Source organism: Octopus bimaculoides, chromosome 6, assembly GCF_001194135.2.
Source record: "Octopus bimaculoides isolate UCB-OBI-ISO-001 chromosome 6, ASM119413v2, whole genome shotgun sequence".
NCBI lineage: Eukaryota > Metazoa > Mollusca > Cephalopoda > Octopoda > Octopodidae > Octopus > Octopus bimaculoides.
The window spans coordinates 6,635,236-6,642,722 of NC_068986.1; the positions used below are offsets into that span (position 1 = coordinate 6,635,236).

At 37.0% G+C, this 7,487-nt stretch overlaps 1 protein-coding gene across 1 annotated transcript in view; it reads right to left on the reverse strand.

Moving 5' to 3' along the window:
• Positions 1-7,169, reverse strand: part of LOC106867448 (uncharacterized) — an 89,881-nt gene extending 82,712 nt beyond the window's left edge. Inside the window, exon 1 of the mRNA XM_014912326.2 lies at positions 7,151-7,169. The gene's annotated coding sequence lies outside the window, so the exon portion shown is untranslated. The remainder of the gene's footprint in view (positions 1-7,150) is intronic.
• Between the last annotated feature and the right edge of the window lie 318 nt (positions 7,170-7,487).

Sequence of the window (7,487 nt, forward strand, 5' to 3'; positions counted from 1 at the left end):
CTCTCTCTCTCTCTCTCTCTCTCTCTCTCTCTCTTTCTCTCTCTCTCTGTTTCCTCCCCCCTCCCTCTCTCTCTCTCTCTCTCATTCTTTTTTGTTTGTTTTTCTTTACTTTGACACTCCTTTTTAGTTTACATAATTTTCTTACTCCTACTCATTCATACTTATACACAATCATGCGTTGACACATGCGTGCACTAATATGCACATGAGCTTACAGACATATGCACATATACGCAAGTGCACACACACACACACACATATTCACACACACACACACACAGATACATATAGACAAATAAACAAACACTCATAGACACAAACGACATGACATGCCTATGTCAAACCCCCAACGCACACACACAAGCATGGATATACATACATGGATATACATACATACATACATACATACATACATACATACGCACACATATAAACAGACACACCCTCCCATTCTCTACATCCTTGACAGTAACATGGTTACCACAATTGATAACATTTCCAAGGAAAGGTTAACGATCATTAATTTAGATTAAGTGTATTATCATTGGAAATAAATGAGATGGGAATATGTGGTAAGCATATCCTTTATCATGGCTGGATAGTAAAGAGCCAGAACTACTTACCTTCAAGGTGGTCAACTATCTAACCTCTTAGTAAACATCAGAGTAAAAAAAAAAAAAAACACTGAGTAAATACTAGAACATTGCAGTAAATACTATTGTAAATGTCACAAGTGAACACTATACGTAATGTCACAGTAAACACTACATTAAACATCACAGCAGGCCTGTTGCCAGTGAACACTATACGTAATGTCACAGTAAACACTACATTAAACATCACGGCAGGCCTGTTGCCAGTGAACACTATACGTAATGTCACAGTAAACACTACATGAAACATCACAGCAGGCCTGTTGTCAGTGAACACTATACGTAATGTCACAGTAAACACTACATTAAACATCACAGCAGGCCAGTGAACACTATACGTAATGTCACAGTAAACACTACATTAAACATCACAGCAGGCCTGTTGTCAGACTTTGGTGCCTGGGGTCTGCTTCAGAATATTCTGGGTGGCCACTAATATGTAATAATGCTAAAGTGGAATCACCAAAGTGGAGTAAATCTGAGAGTGTACCATTGAATAGTGAGAGGGCAGTGCCGTCTAGAGCATGCCCTTAGTGACAGGCATGCTGCACAGTATAATAGGTACCACAGTAAACACTGATAGAAACAATACAGTAAAACCTATAACAAACACCATAGTGAACACTGTGATAAACAGTATAATTAATACTATAACAAACATTGCAGTAAATACGGCATAAGCCCTGTGTCAACGACCACAGTAAACACAATAGATAAACAATGCTATCAACACTGTTTCAGTAAACACCAATGTAAACATGATATCAAACACCACAGCGAACACAGCAATAAATTTGACAAGCACAACAACAATTACAATAAATACAACAGTAAATGCTACATTTAATATTATGTTGACTACTACAAATAACAACAAACACTACAACCTTATTGCTATTATTACTGTACAAAAGACAAGATGGTGAGCTGGCAGAATCATTAGTACATTGGACAAAATGTTTTGTAGCATTTTACCCATCTTTGTGTTCTGAGTTCAAATTTCACTGGAGCTGACTTTGCCTTTCATCCTTTCAGGGATGATAAAATAAGTACCAGCTGAGTACTGGAGTTGATGCAGTCGACTTACTCCCTCCCCCGAAATTGCTGGCCTTGTGCCAGAGTTTGAAATCAGTATTAATAATAAAGGTAAAGCGGCAAGCCAGCAGAAATCACTAGCACACCAGGCAAAATGCCTAGCAGCATTTCATTTGTCTTTACATTTTGAGTTTAAATACTGCTGAGGTGGTGGTGATGGTGGTGGTGATGGTGTTGATGATGATGATGATGACGATGCCGATGATGATGATGATGATGATGTGAGTTGGCAGAATTGTTAGCACACCGGGCAAAATGCTTTGTGATATTTTGTCTGTCTTCACATTCTGAGTTCAAATTCCACCAAGGTCGACTTTGCCTTTCATCCATTTTGGGGTTGATAAAATAAGCAAGCACTGGGGTTGATGTAATCGACTAAAACCTCCTCCAAAGTTGCTGGCCTTGTGCCCAAATTTGAAACCATTATTATTGTCGCTGCCTTAGCGAAGGTGGATATATTGTTTTCAGTTATGTTTGTTTGTTTGTTTGCTTGCTGTGGACAAGATATCTCAAGAACTGCTGGATGGATTCGGATGAAACTTTCAGGGCTGTTTGGCCTCGTAACTGGCATGAACTGATTATATTTTGGAATTGATTGGGTACTGGACAAGGATTCTGGATTATTTTTCCGGGTTTTTTTACTTAATTTTTGAGAGTGGTTGGGTTCATTTTTAGTATTTTCGTTTGTGAGAGCAGTCAAGTTTATTTCAGATATTCTCATTTTAAAACTCGTCTCTAGCTACTTGTTGAGGGGACATTGGTATTGCCTTGGCGGAGGTTTGCACTCTCTGAGTGCACTTGTTATTATTGTTTCTTTTTATCTCAGGTTTTGTTGTAACTCTTCGAGTCTTGCATGTGTATTGGGCTTGCAGCTTTCAGCCTTAAAGTACCATGCTATCTGTTCTTTTCAACTCTCTAATATTTTCCTGCTGTTCTTTTCAGTAAGGCAATGAGCTGGTAGAGTAGGCTGTGTGTTGGATGAAATACTTAGCATCATTTCTTCTAATTTTTTACCTTCAGATTTCAGATTCCATTTCAGCTAACTTACTTTATTTCAACGTTCATGAAATAAAGTGCCAGATAAGTACTGGAGTTGGTGTAATTAACTAACCCTCTCCCCTCAAATTACTGGTCTTGTGCCAAAATTGGAAAGAATTATTATTGTTTTTGGGGTGATGCATAGCAGCAAACTGGCTGAATCATTAAGATACTGGACAAAGTGTTTAGTGGCGTTTCTTCTTGCTTTAAGTTCAGAGTTCAAATTCCGTTGAGGTCAACTTTGCTTCTCATCCTTTTGGGATTGAAAATATGAAGTACCAGTCAAGTAATGGAGTTAATGTTATTGACGAGCCCCATCCCCACAAAATTCCAGACCTTGTGCATATAGTAGAACCATTAGTGTGGTACATTGGCAGAATCATGAAATTGTCAACAAAATATCTCATATTATTTGCTCTGCTTCTTTATGTTCTGAATTCTAATCCAGCTGCTTCAATTTTGCCTTTCATCTTTCAGGCTCAATAAAATAAAGTACCAATCAAGTACAGGGATAGTCGGCATTGTACCTAGATCTGAAGCAGTTATTATTATTGGTTTCAAAGTTTGGCACAAGTCCAATAATTTCAAGGTTGGGTTAAGTCAACTGCATCAACCCCTGTACTCAACTGGTACTTATTTTATCAGCCCCAAAAGGATGAAAGGCAAAGTCATCCTTGGTGGAATTTGAACTCAAAATGGATGAAATGCCACTAGTCATTTTACTTGGTGTGTGAAAGATTCTGCCAGCTGGCTACCTTTGAAGCAATTATTATTATTATTATTATTATTATTATTTTATGTTTGACTTTTGTTTTGCATTTGTACAAGTTGGATCCAAGTCTCACCCAGAGACCTCAAGAGACAACAAGTTAGAAGTTCATGTAGGTGTTATGCCTAGGGTACCATATATTTGGATTTGTACAGTTTTGTTCAAGTGAATGTTTAAGAAACCATAAGAAAATTATGTGTTTGCTTTAAAATTTGAGATCACATAGACAGTATTTTACGTAGGATATGGGTAGTTCCCATGAGCACTATCTTTTGAACTTATTATTATTATTATTATTATTATTATTATTATTATTATTATTATTATTATTATTATTATTGCATTACTGAAATTTTTTTTTAAGTCACATCTATTGCAATCTTTAATAATAATGTTTGTTAATGCATCAATATATATTTATTTAACTGTAGTTAGATGGCATAGATGAGTAGTTAAGGAGTTTGCATTGCAACCAGGTTCAGTCCCACTCTGTGGCAAGTTTTATTACAGCCTCATGCTGACAAATGCCTTGTGAAAAGACAGAAATTATATGAAGCCTCAATAAGTCTTCTGTCCAACCTACAGATGTTAAATGGTTGAACAAATTTAAACCTCATATGCTAAAAGTATTTCTTTTTTGTTAGAATATAGATGTTCAGCATCAGTACAAGGCCAGATGTCTTTGCAAGAAGTTTAATAAGACAACCTAGGATATGACCGGTACTCATTTTATTGCATCCCCACTATTGAAGGATGCAAGCTAAAGCTTGCCCCTGGAAAGATTTGAAATGATGATGTTAAAGAACATATCTAAATACCAGGTTCAAATAATGGTAGCAGCAGTTTGGGTAGTCATCATGGTATCATATGCTTCAACCATCATCAGCCACCACTGCAATTACTACAACACACCACCCACCACTACTATCATTATCATCATCGTTGTTGTTGTCGTTGTCGTCATCATCACTGTCATCATCATCATCATCATCATCATCACCAGAGTCACTATTATCATTGTCATCAACTGGGAGAAATAATGTTTGTATTTCCTTAGAATTTGTCCTTGATTCTGTTGGTTTTCTATTCTGTCACAGATAGAATAGTTTATGTCAAAAAATTTCCTTTTTATACAGCAGGATATTCTTCCTAGCCTTCTTAACTATTTCTGATGCAAACTAAAATCAAAACTCCTTTCTAGTCAACCTAAAGCAGATATCGTTGTGATGGCAGTAACAGCAACGTGCTGACAATCTTCCCCAAATGATGATTACTGGTTTCATGGAGATTGGCATGGGTTTGAACCCTGAAACATTATGATCAACTTTTATTTACAAATAAACCTTGCTCCTTTGTTATTTGAGATTTTTAAAAAAGAGCAGAAGAGGCTTCACAGTTTCTCTTCTTTTGTTGCTTCACTCTAAAAATGTCCACAATGTATGAATCCAGATTTCACAAGTTGTTGTGTTCATAATGGCATTATCTTGAGTTGCAATTGATGACAATACCTCCAAGCATCAGATCACTGGAAAACCAGCCAGACCTCACGGTTATAACCATGTGCAAGCTCTCCCAATCACTTGCCAGCGAGGACTACTACACTGCGACTACTCCCAGCACATGACTTGACCGCTCTGCAGACCCTGTAAGAAAAAGGCATCTTCAACTTGTCGCTTCCTGATGTGACATCATGTCATCCCCTTTCATGATGTCACTCCCTCTCCCTTCTGGTCACTCACCCTTCCCCCATAGCAGGTACAGTACACAATACAGTAGGTATTTGTCAGATTTTAACTCAAAACTATTAGATTAATAATTTTTTAGTGAACAAGGTTATTTACTGGATCAGTGTTTTTAACAATCATCCCAAAGCTTGTGAACTGGAACAATATAGTGTCAGTGCCATAGAACCATAGTCCCACTGTGCCATACTACTGCTGTACCATAAGTTCATAGTTCCACTGTACCATTGCATCACTGAATTTCAGTTTCATTGCCAAACTTCCTGTAAGTCAAAACTTGTAAAGAATCTTCGATTATTCCTTAAAGTTAAGTGCCTTACTTCCCCTGAAAAGGGAATGAATGCCTAACAGAAGCCATTTCTCTTCCTTGAAATGTGTCACATTGTCTTTAGTTTAGCTTAGTAATTCACCACCAGCAGGAACAAAATAAAGGGACAGTACACATATCAGATGCACACTTATGATGATATCAAACATCTTAGTGTTCCCATCTTTGTTCTGCCCCAGAAACATGTCCTTTTCTGTATGAATTCCCTATGCATTCTATCAAAGATCTTTTTGAAGTTGCTGAAGTTGGACGACTTCACCAACTTCAAGAAGTTAGAACTCATGCTTCAGCTTAATGATGTTGCGTAACATGATAACTTATTTACTGTGTCACTTTCCTCCTTTCAATTCCACCTGTTTCTCTTTTAACATATCTAAGTGAGTACAAAAGATATTATCAACCTGTGTAAAGTTTGTGCTTTACAGTTATACTACAGTATGTGCAAGTGAATTATTAACTTGGTTTCTATTGCTACTTGTAACTATTTCACTTTATTTAAAGAACCATGAGTGTTACGCAACATCATTTCAGTTGTCTTTATAAATACCAGACTCTGTAAATAATATATCATGAAACCCATCGGAAATTAATTATACGAAGCAGAAGCTATAAATATGTATACACCAGTCTTTAAAAATGAGTTAAAGTTTATTGATTTTACCCTCATTTAATGGTTGATGTCGAGCAGATAGTTTTGATAGCGAAAGTGTTAAGCTTTCATGTCTACTAACCACGCAATGCATGGGGTGAGATTTGTATATAGAAGAAAACATTCCATACAGTTAAAGAACCATTACATCTTTGGCTACTTATCAGAGGCAGGAAACATATACAATAGTATGCAGGATGTAGGAAAAGATTGGCTCAAACTAAATTTCAATTTGGGTGATTTCACGTTGTCAACAGAGCAAAGACTACATCATCATAAAGATTGATCTTCCTTCTGGGATCAGCAAATATTTCATCTCACAACAGTTACTAACCTTTTACAAAGCTTAAGTGATACTTACAATAAGGTATTGCTCTCACACTTGGGAAGGTATGACTGCAGCTATACATTCAGATATCTTTGACTAGTTAAAAAAGGGCCGCTTACGTAATTCCCATGAAGTCAGTACCCAATATGTTCCAGCATCTGCTTCACAAACATAATGTTTCCTTTCTCAGTCATTTTTACTGCTACTACAGTGGCTTACTCCTGTGGACTAGGTTGATTTTACCTTTCATCCCTTTTGGGGTTGATAAATTAAGTACCAGTTGTGTACTGGGGTTGGTGTAATCAACTGGCCCCCTCCCACCAAATTTCGGGCCTTGTGCCTAGAGTAGAAAAGATTCTTGATTCACTAGTCTCTCTTCTTCTTGTCACTTATACTGTGCTCATTTGATCCCATCTCAGGCCCTTCATTAAGCATTAGCTCCAATCCTTTTATGCAGAATGTTGGTCCCACTGGATGTCTTTCTCTGACCTTGTTTTTCTTGTGACCACCTGCTTGCTCAATAGAGAAATTAAATGTGTTGAACTTACCAGCTTCAGAGGGCCTGGAAAGACCATGAATACAGCTTCTCCTTGATCAATCCATTAAAAGAAGAACCAGTAGTACTGCATTTAAAATCCCAAGTTTTTGTCACCAATGCCCTAAATATTACACTGCTGGTACATAGAATATTACTCACTAATACCTAAAAGATTACCTACAAGTACCTGAAATATTACCCATAATAAAACAAATGTTACCTACGATACCTCAAATAGAACCCACCTGGCAGTTCAAGTATTAACCATAATACCTTAAATAGTAGCCATAAAACCTAAATCTCAAATACTACCCACAGTACCTTAAATACTACCCACAAAACCTAAA